The sequence below is a fragment of the Anas acuta genome, chromosome 1, assembly GCF_963932015.1.
Source record: "Anas acuta chromosome 1, bAnaAcu1.1, whole genome shotgun sequence".
NCBI lineage: Eukaryota > Metazoa > Chordata > Aves > Anseriformes > Anatidae > Anas > Anas acuta.
This window is the reverse complement of record NC_088979.1, coordinates 91,682,731-91,709,722: the sequence shown is the minus strand read 5'-3', so window position 1 is coordinate 91,709,722 and position 26,992 is coordinate 91,682,731. Positions and strand designations below refer to the sequence as shown.

The 26,992-nt window shown below is 39.7% G+C and overlaps 1 long non-coding RNA gene across 2 annotated transcripts in view; it reads left to right on the top strand.

Annotated features, from left to right (window-relative positions):
* The window catches only part of LOC137859043 (uncharacterized), a 46,610-nt gene that overhangs the window by 1,029 nt on the left and 18,589 nt on the right, over positions 1 to 26,992 (top strand). The gene's annotated exons all lie outside the window — the stretch shown is intronic.

Sequence of the window (26,992 nt, the reverse complement as noted above, 5' to 3'; positions counted from 1 at the left end):
AGTTAGACCGGGGAGTAGATCTAGGTAAAATCTAATTCTACCGTTTTTGTCTTCTCTGCTGTCCTCAAGCAACAAAACAAACACGCAAAACAAACAAAACCACCACCACAGCAAAGCAACAACAAAACAACTAAAATCAACCCCAAAACAAATAAAACCAAAACAAACAAACAAAAAACTTACAACACAACCCTATTGAAATTTGAGTTAAAGGTTGAAGAGAATTCAGGATGGCTTCCTTCAAAAACACAGGCAATTTGTAAAACGCTGGCCAGTTGTTCGTTTGAAATTTAGAGCGAGGTAACAAAAAACTGGACAATTAAGTCGTGCCTGGCAGCCTTCAAGCTTAGCCTAACAGCAAGGACTGACTTTTTTTTTTTTTTGGTAGTTTCATTAGCACCAGGTCACTTTAGTCTCAAGGTGGCTTCTGGAACTTTGAATAGAAAGCTCATATTCACAGCAGCCATACAGCATTTGACACACAAATAAGGAAATACGGATTTTTGAATTCATGTAAAAGTCCATGAAGAAAAAAAATTTCCCTACATCCTTCTGGAAACACAATTTCTGTTCCTTCAGAGGCATAACTCACTTTACTCTCATTGTTTCGTACCTGCATCAACTACACAGTCAGGTACATACATCTGAGGCTCGCTGTTAAAGAATCTGGTCACCTGGAAGGTGGCAACCAAAACAGAAAAAGATATTAACAAAGCTTTTGTTTAACATAATTCAAGCAATCCCTCTTTATGTGGAGATTTTTTTTCCTCTAAATTAAAGTTTCCATGATCTCCTCTTTTCCTTTCATATTTGTCTATTCCTTTCCTGCCATAGGTACCTGTTCTGAATTACTTATTTGAATTTGAAACTCTTTTTAGAAGGAGATTAGGTGTTACATTTCAGGTGTTACTCTAAATTTTGTATGTTGGTCATTTTCTGTCTTTCCATGTATGCAGTCATCAAATCCAGAAAAAAAACAAGGGCAAAGATCTTATGTGGTAGCATATAAGAGGACTGCAAACAGTAGAAATCTGACCTTTTCTCAGGCACAGAAGTGCAGAGGGTAGGCAGAATTATGCCCTTTCATTGTTTGGGGGGTTGAGTATTACCACACCACACATCTAAATTTTATAAGGGAAGAAGTTGCATTTGGATTTTTATAGGGGCTGCCTTGCAAGAACAGACTTCAGGGCAAAAAAACTATCTTGAAATTTTCTCCACGGGGAAGAGAAACATACCAGTTAATCTCTGGGAGATGTAGGGCATTCCGTCTTTCAGATCCTGCTAGACTCAGAGTTGGATTGTCCTCACAGTGAGAAGTAAGATACTGAAGGTATTTTGCCTCGAGACAGCAGCTCCTATGTTTCATTCCTTTTGTCTCAGGCCAAAGCAAGATCTTTGTTTCACCCGTGGCAGCAGACCTTTCCTTTTAACTTCATTTCCTTTAAGCACAGCTATCACCACTTGAATGTAGTCACTGCTATTAACTCTGTCACCAGACTCAGCAAGGGTTGGTTTCACCTTTGCATAAGTGGTTGCAATAATTTTGCATCCACACAGATGTTATACATGCATTGCACCCGAAAAAGTGATCACATTCATTAGGAAGAAGTAGCATATGGCACTGAAATTACAGTACTGTATAAAATCTTGTTAACCTGTCAACATATGAATTAAGTGAGCTTCACAAGCTGCACTTTTTTTTTTTTTTAATATTCTAGCAAATCTAAAATCAAACCATATTGAAAGGGGAGATATTACTTGTGAGTCGTAGAAATTGGGGAACTTTGCTTATTTGCAGTGGCATCTAATGCATCTACTTCCTCTTTGTATTTAAGGCAAAATTCATGGCAAAGTTAGTAAATCACCATAGTCATACCACCAGAAGAACAATTAGTAAGTATAAAAAAGGTTTAGTTTGCTAGTATTGCTATAAGAGTAGTAATTGGAAGCTAGAACTGCCATTTTTAAAATATGAAGAAAAGGGAGGGAATTGCATAGCAAACTGAAATTATGGCAACAAAAAACACAAATTCCACACTCATATAGGTGTAGTGTATTAGGTGTGAATTATTGTGCAGTATGTTCTGATTACAGCGAATAGAATATGAAAGGGTAAATGCGTTCTGAAAGTGCAAATTGAAATTCAGTTGTAGGTATTATGATCATAGTACTGAGGCATATAATTTGAATTTAATGCACAAAAATACACAGAAGTTACTGTTCAAATTTACATGTAAAAAACATCAGAGGAGTTAAAGAGAAAATCAGTACAATTTGTTTGTTTAGCTAGCAGAGGCAGAGTCTCTTGCTCTCGGGACACCTGAATTCAGTTCCTAGCAGATCACAAAGGACAATTGTGTAATTTGGTAAGTCACTTAATATAGATGAGATTCATCTAAGGATGCTTAATCTTTCTTAATGATGTTTTCAAAAGAGTGAAGAGGCCTTGATTGGGGAAGAGTAAATACATCCTGCCAGAATAGAATAAGGAAGCCTTAGTGGTAATTAGAACTGGTTGCTCTGTGCTTTGGATGCAAATAGAAGGAACGTCTCCTTAACCTCATTGGGATATTGAAAGCATGGTTTCATTGATGTTTGGAGAGCTGATGAAGACCAGGGAGAGAAACAAAGTTCTGAAAGAAGTTCCCAGCTGGTGTGAGTTGCTGTAGCAGAGGCACCAGAAGTCGTGTAGTCTGCCCCCATATGTATAGAATCATCTATGTAAACCAGGGTTACAGAGAGTTATAACAGAATTTAAAAGGAAAAAACTGAAGTGAACAACTGTTGTGGATAAAGACCTGACCTGGCCTTGCAAAAAAAAAAAAAATAATAATCTGCTGAAGGGTGCTTTTGCTGTTACAGACCCCTGGATGATGGAATCGTACTGGAATGCAAACATTTCCTACAATTTCCTCTGGCAGGCTTTTCTTTGAAGTTCTGATCCTGCAAATGTAGTAGAAGATACAATAATGCCAATAAGAATACTTCTAAATCCTACCTATATTAGGGATGTGGTATCTGACTCACCACTTAAAACTCTAGCTTGTCTGTGTATGCATATATATGTTTGTTTATATCACAGTACACTGGTATCACAAGAGTAAAGCATAATGGATCAGACTTCATGGTATTGCTGATCTGAGTTTTATCTGTGGTTACAGTACTAGCAGGAAATATTGTGCCTGTGGTTTCTATATCCTGAGTGGAAATGTGGAATTCAATAAAATACGGTCTCATTACCTGTCTCCAACATATGTTCTCATTTTAGCGTTTCTGTACATATGGATAGCTCAGATTTATCTTCCGAGTGACAATGCTTATCCTGTTCACCGCAGAATATGAGAAAGCTTTTGCTGAGCTTCAAAGTCTTGCATGGGAACCTGCTATCAAATACTGAGTTCAAGTTACCACCCTGTTACGGTGGGACGTCGAGAAGAATACCCAAATTCCAGATTCTGTATTTTGACACAAAAAGGAAATGGTATGGTATAAACAAGGATCAGTCTCTGTGGGTCAGGGTTCTGCTGGGTTACGTATTACATAGGGTAGCTATTCACAAGGAAAAAGATACAAAGTTGATGGAAGTAGAATATGAGACTCTATTGTGTTTATACAAGGCTAGTATAACAGTAACAAACTTGTCAGCCTCACAAGTCACTGCTATAAAACACACTAGGCCCAGGGAGGCCACAGTGCTGTACATACACTGCCCGTCTCCTCCCTCCTCCCCCAGACCTAGGAGTTTAAGGATCACATATCCTTCTGTTATTGTTATCAAATTAGGTCTGATTTAAAGAGGCTACTGACAAGAAAAGCACAATTTATCCAGCTCTTCTGTGTTGTAACATTGCTACCTCCATTTCCTGATTTTGTGCTATAGCCCGCTCCCAGTTAAATTGTGTTAATATCCTCCCCCATTACTGGCTCTCTTCGAAAGCTACCCACCAAATCATCTGCTCTAACGATCTAACTCTTCGCTTCCTTTTATAGATTATCCAGTGTCTCTTAGCCAAGAATCCCTCTTAGATCCAGAAAGCTTTATTTTCTCTTTCCTGCCCCTTAATTATACACAAAAGGATTCTCCTGACTGAGCTAACATCTATCCTTTATCATGTTGAACAACACCTGATCCTCATTCCCAGCAGTCTGCTAATCTCTTCTGGAATACCTCCTGTTAAAGTGATCAGATATACACATACAGTTTTCTACCCCTGTTTCTTTGCAACAGTAAAAGGTCTGCGTGCTTCCTCTGGATGGTTCACTCACTCTTTCACCAGCATCTCACAGTTGTGCCTCGTCTTTTTCCCTGTAGAAAACCAAGCAGTGCCTTTCTGAGGGGGGCCCAGGTCTGTAGCCAGACATCTTGTCCATAAATCCTCTCCAGTACAAAAATAAGACCTGCAGCATCATCAAATGTAAATCACCAGGGGTTGTCATTGTACCTGGTGTACAGTACGTAGTATTTTTCCCACCTGCTTCTATGGTGTCTCCTGTTCTCTTGCACCTGGGAGCTCCTGCTGTGAGCCCCAGCCTCGCTGTAATTCAGAAATGTGACTGATTCACTCCCATACCTAATTGATGTATCTTCTGTGAATAAGAAATGTCACTGATGACTGACTTACCCCAAAGTGTTTTTTCACTACTCACAACCCAACTAGGGGCTGGCAAACTCCAAACAGTGCAGGCACTTCTCCTTCCAGCAGGATTATGGGCCCCTTGGGTGATTTACTGATGTAAAGGGCAGATGCCTACTCTGAATATGGACATTTTAGACCTCCAGCAGTAGCTTCAGGACCTCGTGATGAGGCAGTCCCACAGTGAGTACTCATTTCCATCACCCAAAACCAGAGTTTACTGAAAGAGAGGAATGAATGTGATGGAAATCATCTCGATTTCTGGAAGGACTGAAGAGAAGCATATTGTCTGAAACATCCTTGTCCCCCTCATGGGTTACACACTTTGTCCCTGATGTGTTGACCCACTTTGCCCTTTCTGATGGAGCAAAGACTTGCTCCAGAATCACTGCCTTGCCAAAAGGAGTAGCAAGATGAGGAGACATCAACATTTATGCAGTGTTGCAAAGCAGTTGATTGCTGCATTTTTTGATGTGGTCCCTTATTTGGAGCTGCGGTGTTGCAAAAATGTATGCATGCAACAGATGAGTCAGAAACTATAAAGTCTGTGCTGTTTGAGCTGTAAGAGGTTCTGAGTTACGGTGTGCTTAAGCTAATAAGTGGTATGGACTTGACCTACTCCTAGATCACACAAGATATTTCAGGTGGAGGAGGGGAGGCTGTGGAAGTTTTTTGACTTTTTGGTCATTCCAGTAAGTGAAAACGAAGGTAGAGCAGTATATAGGAGGAAACAGAAAAGGGATGCTGAGAATAGGTGAGGGCTGTTTAAACAGGGAAGAGGAGAAATCCAAAACAATTCTAGAGATCATGTAAGGATCATTCGTGCCTTGAAAATTAATAGCCAGGTAATTCTATATACGAATTTTTGTGTCAGTATTTAGTGAATCACAGGAAATTGGAAATGCTGATGTGTTAACAGTGATAAACCATAGAGAAGCTCTAAGCAGTTGTAGAGATATGCCAATGTTTTCTTTTTTAGAGCCACTTGATACAAGATTAATGAAGCAAACATCCATTCAGTGTCTCATTAAATCAATTACACCCAGATAAAATGTCCAGTGGCTTCAGCTAAATGTTTGCAGTAAGAAGCAAATTTTCAGCCATCAGTGGGCCTACAAGTTAATAGAGTCTTTGGTATTAAATCACCACAGACAGTAGAAGGGATTAAGCAGGTTGTCAGGATCATATTCCTCCCCTACCGATTCACTTGTAGCAAAAATGAAACTTTGTCTGGCTTCAAAGAAGCTATTTAAAAAAAAAAAAATCACAATTTTCAGGAAGGAATGACGTTATTTTGCCTGCTTTAGCCGAATGAATGCCTCTGTGCTGTGCACAAATGAGCTGCTTGCCCTAGTTGAATAAAAACTACGACAAGGGCTTTGATCAGTGTTGACAGTGTTCCTGCAGTATTTCAGTGTCTCGTTCCTTTGTGCTTTCTAGAACCACTACTAATGACGTTGGTTAAGAGAGACTGCAAATTGCAATAAGATGGCCATCTCCAGAGAGCGCTGAATTAGTCTGTTGCAAGGATTCTTTAATTATTAATGTCATTGCTACAGATTTTTTTTTTTGTTTTAATAGTTTCTAAAGACAAAGAGATCCTTTATGAGCTCCTTAAAAGAACCACTTGTCTATATTACAAAATTTGTCCACTTTAGTCCACAAAAACTCCTTTTACATTAGTGACACACCAATGCTCTTGTTTAAAGGGTTACATTCCACACGGGGTTTATTTTTCCTTGGAGACAAGCAGGAAATCTGTCACTAATTTCCTTCCAGCCAGCTCTGACTGCCTTTTCTCAGTCCTCTTAATCCTCTGCAAATTTCTCCCATTTTATCTTCTGAGTACAGTCCTGGTTCTCTTAACTTCACTCTTGCGTTCCTCTTGAGGTATTCTTCATCCCTCATAGGCAGCCCCAAGTTGGCACTTGGCAGAAGAAGCAGATCACCTGCTCTCCCTGTTCACCCACCCATCTTGTGCACATCTATTTCCTCACATAGCACATTACTCTTTCCTTGTCCAGTCATCCTTATTCTCGCCTCATTGCATGCAGTGTCCAAAACTTTGTTTCCCCTTTTCCCACCCAAACACTTTCTTTTAATAACTTCCCACCTGCCGTACAAGAAACCTCTCTAATCCTCATTGTCAAGTCATCAGCTTCTCATTAAGTCGTGTGCCTTCATGAGCTGTGTATTTGCAATTCAGCATTTCCTGCCTATTGCTGCTGCCAGAAATTGCAGTCCTGTTGTTGCAAGGCTCTCCTCATCTCTCATCACTCACCAACAAAGCCAGGCTCCTCTGATCTCTCTTGTCATTTTCTTGCCCCTTCACTTCTTTCTGCTCCTTATCCAGGTTCAGCTCTGTGGCCCAGCAGAATTCTGTCCCTGGCTTACTGCAGTTATTTTATCCTTTACCTTTTTCATGGTTTCATATCCTTCTTTCCTGCTTTGTCTCTTGTGTTTCTCAGCCTCATGCATTTTTTATGTCACTCTGTGCTTCAGGCCTCTCACGTAAAAAGCCCTGCTTTTCCCCAAATTCCCTCAAGTTTTCTTGTATCCAGCTCAACAGTGTCTTTCAGCTGCTGTCCCAGAAACTGTATTTTTCCAAAGTGAGACAGTAAACTCTTCAAAGCATGGCTTTAGTACTGTCAAAAAGCAGAAGCCTTTCCACCTCCACTTTAAAAGCAGTGAGTGCATTTTGGAGAGATTTTGGCAGATGTAGAACTATGTTCTGTGTTGTCCTTCAGGGCTGACACAGTGGGTATCTAAAGACTAAGAGACCCTAAATAAGGTCAGTTTTGTACATTTTGGCAAACAGTTTAAGCTCTTCCCAGTTTTATTTAGAAATTCTGAAGTACTTGAAGGAGGTGTTCCCATTTAATACAAAGATGAAATTGCTCTAAGCCTGAGGTATATGTAGCTCCCTAAAAATAAATAAATAAATACATAAATCGTATTCAATTGCAAGTCTTTGAAAAATGCATGTGTACTTTTAGGCACATAATGACAATTGAAAAAAATACCTACTCTGAAGGAGTGGGTGTACAAGCAAATATATTAGGAGCAGGCATGAGAGAAAGTTCATCTTCCCTTTTCTCATGTTTGCTTCTCCTCTACTAGTGCTGTGCAGACTGAAAATAACTCCTCTCACAGTGATGGCATCACCATTACAGGCACACTGTCAACATAATTTGTTTTCTGACTTCAGCAGGGGAAATAGGCTCTGACTGCTGACTCACTTGTTAGGTCTGAAGTGAAGTAGTTATGTTTATTTCATCTGTTTGGCCATGAGATTGCTGTTTTAAATATCCACCACCTTTGTAGCAGATATAGGTACTCATATCTGGGAAGAAGAAAGGAAATAAAGGGTCTGAAGTAACTGCACTCTGTTGTCACAGAGAAGATGTGGTATAAAGCAAGGATTTGCAAGATTTTGGAAGAGTTGCCCTGTTGAATGGTTTTCCATTTTCATACTTGACCACAGTGCAGAGATGACCTTAACTTCAGCGGTAAGGCTGAGAAGCAGTGATGTCAGTGAGAGATGGGCTGGCTGCTGATCCATCGCTCCCATGTTTTTATTTTTCTCTCTTGGCCTGCCCCCTAATGTCTCTTCAAGCTGAAGTGAAGAAGTCGGTGTGTAAATGAACCAGTTTTGAACATGAGAGTGCTCTGACTTCATTATCTCTTGTTTTCCGTGTGCCTGTGAGGTTGGGGCAGAATTTACCTTGCCCACGATGAATATTTTTTGATGTTTACATTACATACTTTACATACATTTTGAAAAAAGGGATTGCAGTTTAGTTTGGACTGGCAAAGTAGCAGCAAGCAGAGACTCTTCCTAAGAACATAACTTTCTTTTTGACTCTCCTTCTTTATTTAACTACCCGGGGCCCCAATCCTCTGCTGGTGGAAGATGAGAGGAGCTCCACCTTTTTTAACCACTTTGCATCTCCTGGGCTTTTAAACCTTTATCTACCTTTGTCTCCTAAGCAAAATGGAATTGTGGTAGTAATCTTTAAAAAAAAAAAAAAAAAGAAAAAAAAAAAGGCACATTTAAGAGCAATGAAAGGCTCTAAATATTTATAGCAAGGAAGAACATACACAAGAAATAATACCAAAAAGATACATATTGTTTCAGCCCTGTGGTTTTCCTCAGGATGTTTAAGTAGTGTTGCCTTAGTTTCATTTTACTTTTCTGTAATCTTTAGAAGTTATTTAATATCAGACCTATCATATTTTTTATCTTTACCTTATTTGTTTTCAGTTTCTCCTTCTAGAGTTTAGGTTGGGATCTACTCTTGCTGTTTTTTTCACCTTTTTGTTAGGCTTCAGGACAATGCAGAAAAAAAATAAAAAATAGAAAACAAAAACATGCTGGCATATTTCTGAATTCTAATTAACTTTTTTTTTTTTTTTGTAGTAGTAGTAGTAGGAGTAGTTTTAATTATGTGCATGTATTTTAATAATAGGTCTATAGGTCTGAGTATTTCTGTAGGAAATAAATATGGAATTCTAGAAATTGATGTTGCAACAACTTTAGCAATATTCTTTTGTATGGCAATATTCTTTTATTACTCTTTCCCCTACAACTGGGATTAATTTCAATAGTACAATGTATCTTCTTAAAAACTAACTGTTAAAACTCATGACAATATCTAATTTAAATACATGGAAAGATAATATACTATTGCATTAAAACAATGAATACAGTAATTTTCCCATTGAAACCATAGGCATAATTCAAATAAATCCTTACAGTAGCAAAACTCAGTCTAAAATTTTAACTTTTAAATCAGCAATCTTCATTCAGACTTAGAAGATTGCTGCATAGTATCCTTCAACCTAGGAGCTTTGAAATAGCTGTCAAAACAACTGCCTAGTATAACACCATGTAGTTAAGACATCGTCTCTATACTCAACATGAGCATGGTCATTTTTAGGATGGTGTGGAGAAGACTTATCCTAATGCTGCAGATTGAAGGAGTCTGATTGAATCCTGTTTTAGGAATCCCTGAAGTGTCAGGACAGGGTGAATTCATGGTCAGATTAATTTTGTTCTAAATACTGTACTGAGTCATCCACAAGGGTGAGATAAGGCATTAGGCTGATGGAGCGTAGTTAGTTTATGGCTTAAATGACTACACCAACAAACACAGTTTCTGTGCAAATGTCCCAGTGTTTCTTTTCCAGATGGCAATGCTTAAGTGTTAAGGAATGCTTCGTTTTACTCATGGACTGGTAAAGGACTTTACCAGAGAGAATTGAAATTTCCAGGTATCAAGAGCAGTGTGTCATAAACAAAACTAGGAGAGGCTTTGTTTCCCATCCCACACTGGCATCTCAAATGTTCATTCTTAGCTTTGCTTCTTAACTTGGCATACTCCTTGGTGAGCTCTTCGTATTAGCTGCTCTGCATCCTACAAAGTGGCCTATATGCAGGCGTTTCTAAATGCAAAGACCACTGAAAGCTCATGGGAAGCTCTTCATCATTTTGTCTGATGAAGTACCAAACAAATCTTAATTAGAAACCTCAGGATTTGACCCAGAGAATACTTGAGTAAATCATTCTTCAGTGTTACTACTAACAGTTACTGAGCCTGGTAGAAAAGCTAAAGAAGATTTCAGCTCAAGAAATGTTATCCACAAGAATCAAACAACATAGTGAGAAATAAGAATATAGCCTTTTGGGCAGTAGATAGCTTTTAAGCTGTTCAAAACCATGTGATTTAGTACTTTGTCTAGAATAATAATCATAATCTATTTCATATTTGTCAATGTTTATAAAATTGTAATAATTGGATCGAGGTGCATGCTTCATTGGATTTCTATGTCGTAAGACTGGGAGAACATAAGGGATAACTCAGCCGCTTCCATTTTTGGCACTGTATATATTAGTTAAACATTCATGTAAAATATAACTTGAAGAAACTATGGAAAAGAAATTCTTCTTGCCCTGTGAGAGTGTAATTTTGTTTTACAAAACAGAGGAAGGCCCAGGTTTGTAATGTGAATACCTCCTATCTGGTCCTGAAATAAACTATGTATTTTGTTGATCCCTAGCACATCTGCTGATTTGTCCTGCTGCTTCTCTCTCACACACTAACCATTTCTATGAGCAATAGACAAAATAGTACCTGGGCAGAAGCTGATCTGCATGCTTTATACTTGTCAGCAAAGCGAAAGAAATACAAAATTCAACAAAAGTTCAGCAAAAGGTAGTTGAGCTTGACTTTTTTAGCTAGAGGAAGAAGCTAATACTGGTGTTAATTACTTGCCTTTAAAAATGCAAATCTTCATTACAGCTATTGTTCCCAACTCAAAATCAGTTAGATTTACTGTCTATCACAATTCCTAGCTGCAGCTTTTAAGCACCAGGAACTGCCTCCATACAAAAGGCTGCAATCAAGGACTTGCCAAAATTAAATAGATGCGAGCATCAAAATGCTCATCATAGCACTTATGATGTAATTGTGCCAGGTGGTTGCATGGGCCATGACAGAATAAAAATTACAGAGCTATCCCGGTTTTATGAGCTTCTATTGTTCTGTAAAAGATATCTAATGCCCTCTTTTCAGATGCATTGAGACAACACACTTTCAAAAAACTTTCTCTAGGATGGAGAGTCAGAGTTAATCATGATTGAAAACTATTGGCTTTTCTAGGACATCTTTAGCATGTTTTGATGGTAATGTAGATAAACATCGCCATCTGACTGAAAACTGTAAAGTAGAATGTGGCAAATATCATTGAGAGCTTTCTTATACTGTGTTATGTGCAAACAAAGAAGTGTAGATATATGTGTAGCTTATGCTTGGTTTTATGTCAGGTCACTGCTCATGAGCTGTCCCACAGTCTGTACTCTCAGGGATTCCCCAGAGTAGTTCGCCAAACTTTAAAGCTGTCTGTCCATCCATTTGTTCCAGGACCAGGAGGACAAATGGTCCCCATCTAGTGCCCATATTTTTCCTTTCCACGTCCCATTTCTATCTTCCAATTCATCCTTCTCTAATCCAGTTTAACATCTGTCTAACTCAGTCTAAACGCCTTCTGTGAAAACACGTCTCATGTATTTGTTCCTTGTAGGGTAATTTAAGGCCAAGGGGGTTAGTGTTTACATAGGGTGGGTGAGCCTAACTGACAGTCTGGGAGCATTGGTTTTCACTTGTTTGCATTGGCTGAGGATGATGTAAGCTCAGAGAGAACTGCGGAGACAGTGGACAGAAATGGGACTTAGAGGGCTAGCATGACACAGCCAAATGGCCCCGAGGTCCTAGGCAAAGGATGGATGTTTACATGGGAATGTAGCCCACACATGTCCCAGAGTCTGCATGACCTTTAGTTTTAGATATCATGTTTGTACTAGAGATTTCACTGAAGATGAATGGGATGAACAGCATGATAGATGGGATGAATCACAGAGTGGGATTTATCTGCCTAAATTGCCTTAGACAACTATTTTGAAGTTGATGAGCCTGACCGCTAACATTTAGATAGCTAAAATTGTATGAATGAAATTACTCCTTGCAGAAGTATCCTGTGCTCTGTTGTAGGAGTGGGAATGGTGGAGGGAATAAATTGCTTAGTTGTATTAACAAACCAGAATCTGACTGTAAGCCCCTAATGAGAAGCTTCCATGAAGTGCAGTGCTTAGATGTGCCAACTGAGGTGATTTTAATAAAAATGAGACATGCTCATGCAGGTGTGTGTGTGACTCTGCCAATACTTATCTGAGCATCAATGACAGAGGGAGAGGGCATTCAGACTGGAACAGGTGCAGAGAAGTGATGACAGTAATGAAAAGTGTTTTAGAGAAGAAAGCTTGATCAGCTTATAAATTCAAAGGCTGAAAGATGTCACGGTTATTCTCTGTGCATGCATAGCAGGTAAAACACCTGGAACAGAGGGAGACATTTATGCTAAAGAACAGTACTGCTACAGGAACAAATGAGTAGATATTGGCCCTGAATAAATGTGGATTGATGGCTAGGAGGTTTATAACCATCAGATCAGTAAAACTCTTGGTAGTTTTAAAACAGACATGGAAATAAGGGAGGACAGCATCTGAACAGCTCTAAAACACAACTTGGCAGGTTTATGATAAGGATGATATAGGTTATTTGCCTGTAATACCAGATAGGTAGAACCTGATACACTGGGAAATTCCACTCAGTCCATTGGGTTAAACTCTAGCCTTTCTATTTGGGCAAATACACCGAGTGTCTGTAACAGATGGAACAAAAACTAAACTGAAATTGAATTTTAATGGCTTGCTGTGAGAGGCAGGTAATTATTTAGAAGATAATATACCCCTATAGATACCAGAATCAAATTCCTGCTGGCAGGATTCAGGTATTGAAGCATAAGTGCCAGCATTTAGAACCCGATTTAGATAAAGATGGCTAAGGAAAGGCAGGGAATAAAAACATAATGTCTTATAAACAGAGCTTATGTGACAGAGGTGGCATTGCAAATGCCATTCACCTAGAATCTTGAAAGCAAAGGAGTAAGACAATAGGGAAAAAAATCTGTTCATTCCTACATGACCCATAAACTCACAATACTTAAGGACTGCAGACTTTCACTCTACTGCAACAGACAGCAAAGTATCACACAGCTTCTGACCTCTGGAAGGAGATCTTTCTGATAGCTGATACCTGTGACTGGAATAGGGTGTATTGAACCTGAGGTAGCAAAGTTGTCCATCTCTAAATTTCTGTGATATTCTATCTATTGACTTTACTATCTTCACTTCCATGTATTCTTCATTCTCAGGAAGAAGGATCTCTAATTCTAAAATTAGATTTTTTGGTAGTGAAAATCAGCAAAGTGTAGACTATAAAGATCAAAAAGAATGGTATAGAAAGGAAAGAATGTAGATGGTAGCATTAAAATTCAGCACTCTCCATATTCTTTTTTTGACAGAACACACAATGTGTACTGCACTCAGCAACTCTGCACTCTTAGTACAAGGATCTTTTTTTTACTGTGGAAAAAGGAGTCTCAAAGGCTTTCAAAGGGGAACACTTTCAAAGGTAACCACTTTTTCATCATGTCCCATATTTCTGGATCTGAATTTCAGCACTGAAGATTTCAGGTACTATAAAAAACATTAATGTATTGCAACTTTGTATTAAGGTCATGTCTCACTGATGCAGACTGTACTGGTTTAGCCACCCAGCCTGACAAACTGCTGCAAGTGCCAAGCCATGTATCTTTTTTCCCCCCATAATTATACCATTTTTATCCCTGAGTGAGATTTCTCAGACATGCTATTGTTGTCAGGGACATACAGCTCCATTACCACTATGCTGAAAACTCTTCCCTGCCCCCACAATGCATTCAAATGGATCTGAGCTTTCACTAAACAGAGGTTTCATAATCACAGATTGAACAAAGTTTAGTTGTGCTTATTAGAAGTGCCATAGTACAGACATGGTCATTTTGTTATTTAACTCTAAAAAAAAATCTCTGTATAATGCTATTTTTGTTGAACCACCAACACTCCCTCCCAAGACTTAGATGCTGTATCAAAGCTTTTTTTTTTTTTAAAAAAAAAAAAAGCCTTTGAATGGAGTAGGGATGTCAGGTCAGAAAAGAATTTAAAGTGAAAACAAACTGGAAAGCTATATTGCACATAAAACATCTTTGAACTTCATCAGCAATATATAATAAGTAAATTGGATTGGTGCTCTTTTTGTTTTCAGACAGGGGTTTGAAGGTCTGAGTTTCTTAAGCATCATTTTAATTGCATTAAGTCTCTCTGCAGTCAATAGAAAGACTCTCACAGGTCTCCTAAAAATAGACTAGCTGCTCTCCTCAGTGGCGACATACCATGAGGACTTATGAGTGTACTAGGGGCTGTGGCTGGCAGTGCCTGGCATTGCAGACACAGAATGCTCCCCCACAGCAGCAGGATGTGTGCTCCCCAGGATCGAGCATCAGCTAGACCCAGTTAGACTAGCAGCAGGCTCCTCCTTGCAGGCTGTCATCCTGCGGTGGGGGTTTGGTCCTTCAGACTCCTCCTGGGAGGGTAACACAAAGGCTGGCAGGAACCCAGGAGGCTCCTGGGCTGCAGGGGCAATGATGGGTCCTCATGGAGATGCCTGAGGAGCTGAACAAGCTCAGTGGCTGACCCAAGTTGCTGCTCACGAGCAGGGCAGAGCTGCTGGCAGCTCTGCTCACAGGGGGCAGCCCCGGCTGCAGCAGCTACAGGATGCTGCAGGTGGGGGTCCAGAGGAAGGCTGGAAGGTGGGCAGCAGGGTTGGGACCGTGGGCTTTGGGGAAGCAAATGGGGTCTTGTTCGGGTATCGTATGGCAGGGTCCTCATGGGGAGCTGCTGTGAGGGGGAAGGGCACCCAGGAGAGCTGGGAGTTTTCTAGGGGTGACTTACTGAGAGCTCAGGAATGAACTCTTTTGCCATGCAGGAAGACTGGGAGTTTCAGGAGGTCTGTGTAGCTAGATGGGGAGCTTTTCAGTGAGCTAGCACACAAGAAGGGAGTGGAGAAGAGGTAGAAATGAGGACAGGCAGCAAAACAGGAGTATAAAAGCAGTGTTAGGCACCTCATGTCAAAATCAAAGACCAGCTGGAGCTAGGACTCCTGCAGGGCACTGAAGGGAAAAAGAGATCCTGTGGCAATGCCATCTGGAAAAGCAAGCTCATGAAGAACAGTGGTCCATTAAATGGGGGGGAAGAAACTCTTGTTACTGATGAAGCAGGAAAGGCTGTTGTATTCAATGACTTTTTTTCCTTGGCCTTCACAAGCAGAGATTGTTTGGGTACTGAAATGATTTGGGGTGGGGAGGGTCGGACAACACTGGGGAGGGGACAAAAAAGTTGTAGGGTTGACAGAAGTTGGATGTACTCAAAACCAGGGGGCTGGGTAGGACTTACCTGAAGGTACCGGCCAATGTGATTGAGAGGTCATTATGTGAGGAAAACATTTTATTTTATTTTATTTTATTATTTTTATTTTTTTTTTAATAGCAAAGCTGCTGTGAAGAAGAAAATGGAACATGCATGTGAATAATTTTAGCTGTAGCTGAGATACATCAGCTGCACTGGCTATTATAATGGAAAGAAATTCCCACAACTGAGTGGGCCATGGGATTTGATTTTCATATTTCGTGTCCTACTTTTATGTTTATTAGTCATTACATACAGCAGCCCTCGTTTCTAAGACCTTGGATTTGAGGTGTCATATTTCTGAAGCAAAAATTAAAGTCTTGTTGAAATTATCTCTGAGGGAAGACGCAACACCAGATGACACTACATGTAGAAGCTGGACCTGATACGAGCTTTCACAGCTGCCGTGGGTGAGATAAGCGGATAGCCCGGTGAAAGGCTCATTTGATATCTGGGGAGGAAATGCTGTGAGAAAACAAGATCTTACCATCAGTGGGCCAAGTCCCAGAGTTTATGCTTAGTTTTAGCTCAGCTGAATACCTATATGACTTAGCTAGATTTTATCTTCAGACCTTAGACCTGCACAAGGACTGCAAGTCATAATCAAGCACAGCTTCCCCTCCTCCAACCCCCGAATTACAGGGCATTCAGTTTGTGAGTTGTAACTTGTGAATTTTAATTTCCACAGTCTGGCAACCTATCTATCTAAGCCTGCTATCACATTCACCCTGCTCACGTTTCCCTGTTCTCTGATACCCAGCTACTGACCTTGCTGTCTACATTTCCCTCCTGTGTTTCCAAAGCATCACCTTAGCAAGAGGGAGCACAGGCTGGCTCTGAGCCAGCCACAGGCAAACCCGGAGCAGCAATGCATCTCACTTTGATACCTTTCCATTAGAGGGGTGACTGATTCAGCTTTCTTTTATCTGCTATAGTAGCTTTCTCAAACTAAGGTGCATTTAGTCAGAATGTTTAAAAGCTGACATGGGAGTGAAGGTGGGCAGACAGACAGCGTGGTCAGATGTCATCTCATTCAGAAACCAAGTGAAATATCTGAGAAGGAAGAGAAAAAAGGAACATAAGGCTGGGAGTGAGAGACATAACCAAGCCTCATTTTCCCTTTCATTTACATCACTTGGAATTCTGCTAATTGGTTTGAATGGGAACTGGACACTGAGTCACCCGAGTGTATTTCAAGTAAATACATTTAAGTTAGGGGATGAATACTGAGGTAGTAATTTAAAAAGAACAAAAAGGAGACAGTATTAAAAAAGTATGTTTGTTCCTTTTCCTTATTTCCATTTGATATTAATATTCAGACACTCACTGACATGCTAATAACTGCACTAAGGAACAATTCAAGGAAAAAAAATGTTGGCTTTAGGGTTAGGTGAGGATGTAAAATAAAAGTCTTGATACACAGAAGGAAATAGGAAATAAAGAAATGTTATATGACCATTCAGTTAAGAATCAGTGCAGCACACTGATTTAAGACTAAATGAATAACCTCAGTATTAGTGCTTTCTATCTTGCTGTCCTCATGCAATTTACATGTTCTTTAAATGTACATCCTTTTAATGTGGGTGATATGGTGTCAACATATATACTGAGATCAAATCACTTTCACCTAGGTTACCAGATGAATACTGCGAATGCTTGTAATGAAATGCAGTTACTACAGAGTTTCAGTCTTGTGTTTTTTTAAGCTTAAAACTATCTTAATGTCCTTTCCAGTAACATGATCCATGTTAACAAGCTTTCAGCCTGCTTCCTTCAGGTTCAGCACAGGATGAGCACTTGCTTTGTTAGTCTGACCACACAGTTTCATCATCATTGAGCACTGGTGTTATTAGTCCTTATGGATTTCATTTGGCAGGGTATGAGCTAAGCAGCAGTTAAAGCTTTCATACGGGCAAGAGACTAAGCATATATTTAGTTATGTGAACTCTGCTGGACAAACACATCTCTCTTCCAACTCATGCCTAAGGTTGCCGTGACTCAGTACTCATATTCAGGCACAAGGGAAAAAAGGTAAAGAGAAAAGGTGGGAAGCTTTTCTGAGACGATCTCATCTTCATAGAAGCCTGAAAATTGCTCTGCACACCTGTGATGTGCAACCTCCAGATGTTTAGAGATAGACCAGGCAGTAGCTGACTTTACAACTTAATTTCTCGAGAAGCCAGAGAACATGCAGGCTTGTTAAAAAAGATTTCATTAAAGTTTCCTACTTCAGGGTTATTTTGCTTAAATTTACAAGCTATAATTAAAAGAAGAAAAGAGTAGATTTCCTCTGACAGGAAGAAGTTCTTCACATGGAGGGTGGTGAGGCCCTGGCACAGGCTGCCCAGAGAAGCTGTGGATGCCCCATCCCTGGAGGTGCTCAAGGCCAGGCTGGGTGGGGCTTTGGGCAACCTGGTCTGGTGGGAGGTGTCACTGCCCAGGGCAGGGGTTTGGCATTAGGTGACTCTTAAAGTCCCTTCCAGCTCAAACCAAATATGTGGTTCTATGATTTTCTGATTCTATGACAGAAGGGTATCTGTGCCTCACAACCTTCTTTGCTCCTGGTTCTTTCTTCTTTCCTCCTGTCTTCTTTTCAAAATGGATCTTCTGTGTAATTCTCTTCATGTGTTTCTGTCAGTATCTTCTCACAACATAATTTATTGCTTGCTGACCTTGGGTATTCAGAGCCAAGAACTGGTTTGCCAGGGAATAGCCAAGACTGTCTGGGAGTGACAAGTGGATGTGGCAACTCAGGCTTTCCTGTTCCCCGTTCATCATGTGCTCAGTGCAAGAACAGGCCTTGTTTCCTCCCATGGATTCTGTGTCTACATGGAGGCCAAACACATCACAGGAGGCAAAAAAGACTCAAAATGATGGCCTGACCTCTATATAGGGATGCCTGATGAGATTTAAGAGCCAGGCAGGACATTTCACAGTCCTTTGCAGTAGGCAGGCTGTGCAATGGGGTGCCATACACAGTACAACTTTGAGTCCTAGACAGTAAGTAGTCAAATTGACTGAAACATATTATGATTCATAGAGAAAGTTTACTGTATAGGGTGAATAACTATGTAAAGCGGAAATTTATAAGCTTATAAAAAGCCCCTCTTGGTTAAGTAGGAAGAAAATGGCTAGGATCTGAAAGTGAACTGCTAAAATTTCACTTTCTCATCTGGTTTGTAAATACCAGTTTTGGATTGTACTTAGAGCTGTAATCAGTCATTTGAAAGGAGTTAATCTCAGAGCACGAGGAGTGACTAATACTATTATTCTCCTTTTAGATTACTCGCACAGAGTTTTTCTTTACAATTAGGAAGAAGAATTTTCTACCCAGAAGGGCTATCCACATGCAGCTTCTGCAACATAATCAAGGGTTGTTTTCATTTAAGACATTACTTGGATAATTTTAAAATATTCAATATCAGTTCCACATTTTTTTTTCCCATCTCCTATTTCTTCTCTCTCTTTCTCTCTTTTTCCTATGCCTGGCACTGCAGAGTGTTCTCCAAAAAGGAAGAGAGAGAGTTTCAGAATTACTCTTATAGTGAGCTTCCAGTTCAATTTCCCTTCTCTAAGAAAAGGGAAACCATTTATTAAAGAGGGTGTCACCTCCACTGTCTAGAACTTCACACTTTAAAAGCAAGCAAAAATATATGAGCTCTTCTACTACTCAGGAGCTGTGTGTTATCTTAAAAGACAAAGTTTTCAGTCCAAATCATGCACAAGCATAAAGCACAACCACATATCCAAAACCACCCTGAGTCACCTACTCAGGTACACGCTTAAGAAGATGGAAAGCTTCCTTTGTCTTACTTCTTTCCAAGATATAACTTATGTGCTATCAATAAGCTCCCTGTTTATTATAAGACACTGCATTTACAAGTGGCTCAAGCTCCTGTAGCTTGTTTCTCTTTTCTACTTCTCGGTTTCAGAAGGAATCACCATGCTGGGTTTGAACTTCCCTTCTAGCAGATGGTTGTCTCAGTTTCCCAGTAAGCTACTACAGCATTGTCAGGCCTGATAACACTTTCTCTTCCTAGAGGAACTTGCACAGAAAAGCTTTCAATCTTAGTGGTTCCCTTTTGGGGCCGTCACAGCCTGTCAGGGTGAGGGAGTGTGCTTGGTAGCAAGAGGGAATGAAGTTCATCCTTAGAAGTGTGTCTTCACACAAATACAAAGTTTCTTAATCTTGATGAACCATTTCTAGAGTGAAAAGTTCCCATCTCTGACCCGTACTTAGAGATTGCTATGAGCTTAATCTTCATTTGTTCCTTATTGATTTTACATTTTGAATTTGTTGTGAATTACAGGGTTTTGGTGTAGAACATATTTTGCTACAGGAGTCTTTTTATAGATTTCAAAGAGCCTTTTATTATTTGACAATTCTCATTCAGTAGGAGGTAGAGGTTTCTGGCTCACAAATTGGTAATGTTATTTTGTTTTTCTTTCATAAGTAACACTTAACTAGTGTTTCTAATAATATTGCAGCTAAACAGATTCTAAATATGACAAAGTGTTGAAAACACTGATGTGCAGGGGAAGTTGTATAATTGAATAAAATATTCACTTATGCCCAACACTTTAATCTAATCCATCCATTCAAAACCCAGAGCTTTCTTGGTCTTTCAGATGTACTTATCTGCTAAATGAGCTTTTAAAAATAGAAATGGAACTAAATTCAATAGGAGTATTCAAACCTCCAAGTACCGGGAGGGCACAGATAAACTGGAGCTTGTATTAAAGACAGCTGCTGTGCTAACAGTCGACAAAACCAAAAATAGGCCTGACGTTGAATCACTTATCGAAATATCGTAGTATTCAGTTATGGTGTAGTCTGGTTCCCCATGTGTTATTCTACTAAACAAAACTTGATTCCAGTTTAAGATCCATATCGTTATCTGCTGGAAGGCATATGCTGTTGCTTAGACTCACTGACAAGCTGCACCCACGTGTGCTAGGAACCGGCTGTGGCTTTGACAGTTGGTCCCAGCTAATTGCCTCCAGCAAGATAAACATGGTCCTGGAGTTTGATCAGCTAGTTTTTAGGATAAGGGACAAATGAAAGGGAGCTGTGCACTGTGGGAATCTGTGAGAGTAATAGGAAAAAGATTTACACTGTAAGAATATTGCTGTATCAAAGCAAAAATACTATTATGTATTTTATGCTGATAAGGTACATTCTATACGAGCAGTTTAGAACAACCTGTGATTTTACCTTTGCTGCATCCCACAAAAAGTATCTCCTTTCCTGCAGTTCCATTCTACTCAGTAATTGTCCCAGCCATTATACTTCCCACACAACAATTCACAGCTAGAAATATAATGGCAAAGGAAAACACATTGCTTTAAATTGTGGAAGAATATGTACTCCACTCTCTCTCAACATGAATTTTTGATCTGATTTATTTGAAAATGCCCCCAAAATCTGCTGTTATTGTTAAGCTTTGCACATGAACTTAAGTCTTGAAGAAAAATTTGACTAATTCTTTATACCGCTATTTCACAGGCACAGACTTGACATGCACCTCTCTCTTCTCAAGCCAAACCTGTGTGTCAAGAGAAATAGCATGAAGAATGCTGAAATTTATTGTGAGTTAGGTCTGGGTTTGTATTTTGTGACATACATTAGACTCTAACATTCCATTAAGATAAAGGGGAAAAAATCAGATTTCACTGCAGGTTTATTTCAGCTGCATGCAAATTTCTGTATGATGAGGCTGCTATGACTTTCAGCATCTATAAGGAATAGAATTATCTTATCACAAAAGAGAATTTCAAGGATAGGAAACTCAGAGAATCTAGCAAATTTAACTTAAATGCCATCTGAATTTGAGAGAATTAGTGCTTCTGCTTGCCAGATATCTCATGATAGTGCTACAGTTAGCTGCCTTCTGTGAAAACGAAGAACATTTTTTTTTTTTTTTTTTTCTTCCCCAAAATGTATGTTACAACTTGCCCAAGGACAGAGGTGACAATAAATGGGGTGAACTGTCCCCACTCTGGAAAGACACTGAAACGGTAATGCCAGACTTACAAAAGCACAAATACAAAGTACATGAGTGTGTCTGCTGTACAATTACTATGTTTGTGCAGTCAGTTGCAGTAATTGGATAATTGGGTCCACAACTGCCTAATTACATCGGTAACTACTCATTACTAAATTATATGTGAGCAATACATAAAAAGCCCCAGTGCCTAAAAGCCTTTGTTACAGAAACTTTCATTTCATGAAGGCTCATCCTACTTAAAAACCATATGCACCATAATCTTTTGTTTGTTCATTCCTCTTGAACCAGGAGAGTATAGACGGAAAAAGAAACACAACTGAATGGGAAAAGAGGCTCTTGGGAACATAGGCTCTTTCTTTCCTCTTGTGCTTTTCCACAGAGCCTTTCAAGGAAGCCATGGGAAGTTAAATATAAAGGTTGTGAGTGGCCAGTCTTTGAAAGGAGCATTCTGGTGTGGTCTTCCAGGGATAGGTTGTTATGTATTTTCCCTCTCCTTCTCTTTTCACAATTCTCATTTTGCTTACTTTCATAGTAATAAAGAATGGTTGCAGAATGCCCCGAACCTGAAGCAGTTCTGGAGGACTGAGTGTGGCAATGGCAAACCCATGAAAAGACTGATTTCACTAAGAGGCCACCACACGGAGAGTTAACAGAGAGATATCAGCAGGACCACATGTTTTTCACCTGAGAGCTCTAGAGTGATGCTACTGAAATAGCTGATCTACTAGTTGTAGTATACACCCACTTAAATCTTTCAGATACAACCAACCACTTAAATACCAGAGGAACAGAAGAGAGCAACTGCAATGCTAATTTTTGAAAGGAGTTGCAGGGATTTTAGAAGATTACAGACCAGTGTTGTGCATTAATAAAATACTAGAGTTACTGGATATGTAGGAAAATATTATGTGTTTGGGCAAGATTCTTCGTGGTTTTGTCAGGGAATTTAATTCCTCATATATCTACTAGAGCTCTTTGAAGGACTGAGCAAGCACATCGGTATGGGAATACAGCCCGTATAGTCTCCTTGGAATCCTGGAAGGCATTTTTTGATGAGGTAATTCATCAAAGGGTCTCTGAGAAATTAAGACTGGGATGAGGATAGAACTGACATGGATATGCAACTGATTAAAAGAAGAAGTAGATACCTTTCTCACCAGAGTGAGCACTGTGGTCCCACAGGAATATTGCTGGTATTCATCATCTTCACAAATGAATTGAAAAGGGGAGAAAATGAAGTGATAAAGTTCAGTGACTGTTCTGAACCCTTCCTCTTGGAAAAAGCAAAAAGTAAGGGTGAAGAATTGCTATGTCTTGTGATACTGAGTAACATGTCGGGGGTGGAGGGGTGGGAGGGGCAGGGGTGAAGAGAATGTATGAAAATATATAAAGAGTTCACAAGAGAAATCCTAATTTAATATATGCAATTACAGACTCCAAAAAAGCTATTATCAACTAGTACAAAGATTCTGAAGTTATAATAGCAAGTTCTGTAAGAATGTCAGCTCAGTGGCAATCAATATGAAGAAAATTACTAGGGAATGAAAGGAGAACAAACTCTAAAGCATTATTAGGCTACAATATCTTGAATGTTGTGGACACTTTTGGTCCACATATCATAATATATATATATAATAGAAGCAAAAAAGGAACAGATCTTAAAGTGACACAGACAATCAAAGATATGAAATGGCTTCAACACAAGAATAATCAAACATACTAGGACTCTAGCTAGGAAAAAATGACTCAGAGAGATATGAAGGACAGTTAAATAATCACATATGGGATGGAGATCAATAAGGAGCAATAATTTTTCTCTTCTGAAATAAGAGGAATAATCCAAGGAAATCACAAGGCAACAGTTCAGCTCTAGAAACCTGGACTGGTGATAATATAGATACTAAAATTTACATTGTATCAATGATTAGACAAATTCATGAAAAATAAAACAAACAAATGAAAAAAAAAAAAACAACAAAAAACAAAAAACAAACACCGAAGCCTATTTAGTGCTGAGATTAAACATGGATCTCTGGCTCTGGATATGATTGTCCAGCACATTGTCAGAGGCCAGGAGAGTGTTCTGCAAGAGTGTCTTCAATTGCTCATCCTGCTTTTATAAACTTCCCCACATACGTGAGCTTGGTCACCATCAGGTAGTGGATTGGTTGGCTTTGATCCAGTTCTGAAAGTCTACTCTTATGATTAATATAGAGGTACAGTGAGTTATGTTTTCATTAGGATACTTCAGTTATGGTAACGAACAGTAGTGCTACTTCCATTATTCTTTTGAGATGACTAGCTTCTTAAGACAAATGTTTCACTTCAACAATACTTAACTTTTTTTTTTTTTTTTTTTTTTTTCCCCACATAATTACTATGGAAGTAAACAGTAACTTGGCACAGATCTACATGCTTTTTGTTGTCATGGGTAATGTCTTTGAGAATTGCCAGATCAGTGAGTGACAGGGACATCTCATGAATGAATTTCACTCTGCAACCTGCACCCACAAGTCTTGAACTGACAGGAGATTAGTTTTATAGTAATTAATATGCATCAAAACCAGTCTCCATGTACAGGAGATTTTCAGTTTACCTGTTGCAGTATCATGTTCAAAACCAAGCAAGTGTCCCAGCAGGAAAATAGAGAATAAAAATAGGTTTGCAATGTATTTTTTAAATAATTTGCAATATTTTCAAGGAATGGTTCATAAAAAGGACAGCACCAGTAGGCAGCAAATCACACAATCATCAAACAGTGTTGATTACGGTGTAGATCTACAGTGCCTGAGTGCTTTTTTTTTTTTTTAATGCACACAAACTTTTTTTATCTTTAATTTTCTGACTTTTAGATTTTATCAATGTTTATTTTTCTTTTTCACCATAACCCCAGTGTTTTCCTGATCCGGGCTCTAACAGTCCTTCACTTCTTTGCATGTGCCTGAAGTGCTTTAGAGAGGCTCCCTGATTATTCTGTATCTGTAGCATTATCCCAGACCTTTTCCCACCTGAGAACCCTGAAAAAGTCACATTCACACACTTGGAATGTAGATGCAGTGGTTCAGAGAAATGGCAGCTTCCCTTCAGATCGCCATCTCAGTGACTCAGGCGGCTGCCATGAGATGATCAAAATGAATGTGGCAAAACCCTGAGTCTTTCTGAAGAGCTGAAAATTTTACAGACTGTAAAAGTTATTCAGCAAATTTTAAAACTGGAAACAATCTTAACGTGATAGCACTTCCTTCTTTGGAGTTTTTTGTTTTGTTTTGTTTTGTTTTGTTTTGTTTTGTTTTGTTTTGTGGCTGCACTGTTCAAAGTACTGCTGTTCTGAGTAAGAGCTTTGCCTCATGACTGTATCATACAAGTGCCCAGACTGCTTTGCCTTTCAGCTGGGCCTGTTGGGTGGGATGACCACATCCTGCAGTACCTGAAGTGCTGGGGTCTTCAGGAGCCAAACGTGTCTTCCTGTCAGCCTCCTGAGTACACGTGCCAAATCAGGCTGAGCTCCCCTTATCGGAGCTCTGAGGATATACAGCACAGCATTTTGGAAATATTAACTACCAGGGATGTGCTAGAGTCACACGCTCATGTGAAGAAAAGGAAATGAGAATGATAAAAATAAATGCCAAATAAAGCAAAAATTTAGTTTTAGATAGAGTTCACGAAATATATGGTCACCAATACATTTTATGAACATTCATACATAGTTGCAGATGTTAAATAGAGTTAATGTTAATATAGATGTTAATGAGAGGACAAGTGAAGAAGTGGCAACATAAAATGGGTGCCTGGGTACCTGGGAGCTGGTGTCCTAGCTGGTGTCTGGGACCTGGTGCCCTAGCTAGTGATACTGAGACTGATACTCACTGCTCCTTCCACACCCCAGTGTGTTGCCATCACATTTACAGCATGACAGGTACAACTCTGTGTAAATTGTGGTACCGTCTATGGAGGGGCAGAGCCCGGAGCAGGGCAACATTAGGGTGCAGATGGGTTTGGTGCCCTGGCAGGTGCCTACTGGCTTTGCCTGCCCTGAAACTGGTCTTGGTCTCTGACCATGGTGGAGATGGGTGACGAAAGTGACTAGGCATGAGCTACCCCTTCTGTTCAAGTGTGACCGAAGGGATCCAGTGCTGACATTTGTGTAAATCTGTGGGGCAGAGTGCTTATGCTGTTTGGGATGTGGAGGTGCACCTGAGCAGTACAGCCCTCAGGGATTCCCTGGGTTTCAGTGTGTGCTTCAGGACCTCCTCCTCATCCCTTGTGCCTCCCCAGCAGTCCTGGGCAGTTTCACTTTGGGAAGCCTAGGTTTCACAGATACGCTTCCTAAAGTAATCTGCAAACAAAATACCTCATGAATTTAGACCCCTCATATTCTGAATATAAAATATAAATGTATTTTCAGATCCAGCTGTGTGTGACAGTCTTCTCAACTTGCTTAAAAAGGACATGGAAAATCACACTGTAAACAATATAAATATGTCAGCAGATTCAGGATAATGAAGCAGTATTTGCCGGAGCAGTTTAGCTTAGAATTGGAGCCAAGAAGCATGACTGATTTTTGCACTTCATAATCTTGGAGAAACAGCCTTGTACACTAATTAGGTCTGTGTACTCAGGCCTCTATTTATGATTGCCATTTGATTCTGCTGAAAATGTTACAAGCTGAGCTCTCTTGTAACTTTTAAACACAGGAGGAGAAGTAATTATTTTCTGCCTTGTGTCATTCAGGCCACACTAGTCTCAGCAACTGTAGGGCAGTTATTAAACCAGAAGATGAGTGTTTGCAGACGTCAGACTTGTGGCTCTCATGGGTATCATTTCCTTATCTCTGAAGCAGTCAGTGTAGCACTCTGCTGTCCTGTGCCTCAGTGGGATGGAGTGGAAGCTGCTTGGTCTAAAAGCCCTTCTGTAGACTCTGCCACCTATAAGATCTATGAATCATGTGTAATCTTTATGAAAAGCCAAAGTAATTGTAGAGATTGTCTAATGACACGTGGTAAAAACTAATATGTAATTAGTAGCAGGATCAGACTTACAAATGGTGTAACAAGGAAGTGCACAGAATAGTTGAGATAGCCCCTCAACCCAAGATAAGCCATGAATACCTCACCTGTATCTGGACAGATAGGTCTCTAGGAGCTGATTATGATACTCGTGAGAAATTTTCCATCTGAATTAGGAAGTGGTAGAAGGAACCAGTAGCTCAGGGAAGGTCAGTATGAAATGTATTCTTAAGTATTAAAGATGACTGTTTCCAGGTAAACCCCAAATACTTCATTTACACTGAGGAAGAAAAACTGTAAGAGCCTACTGATGAAGTTAGGAGAGGCTGGCATCCAGCTCTTGGGGTGCTACTGGAGTAGTTGATGCTCTACATTTACTGGCCATATTGGAAGATAAAGGACATGGAAATAGACTCATAGCAATCTGTTGGCCAACAG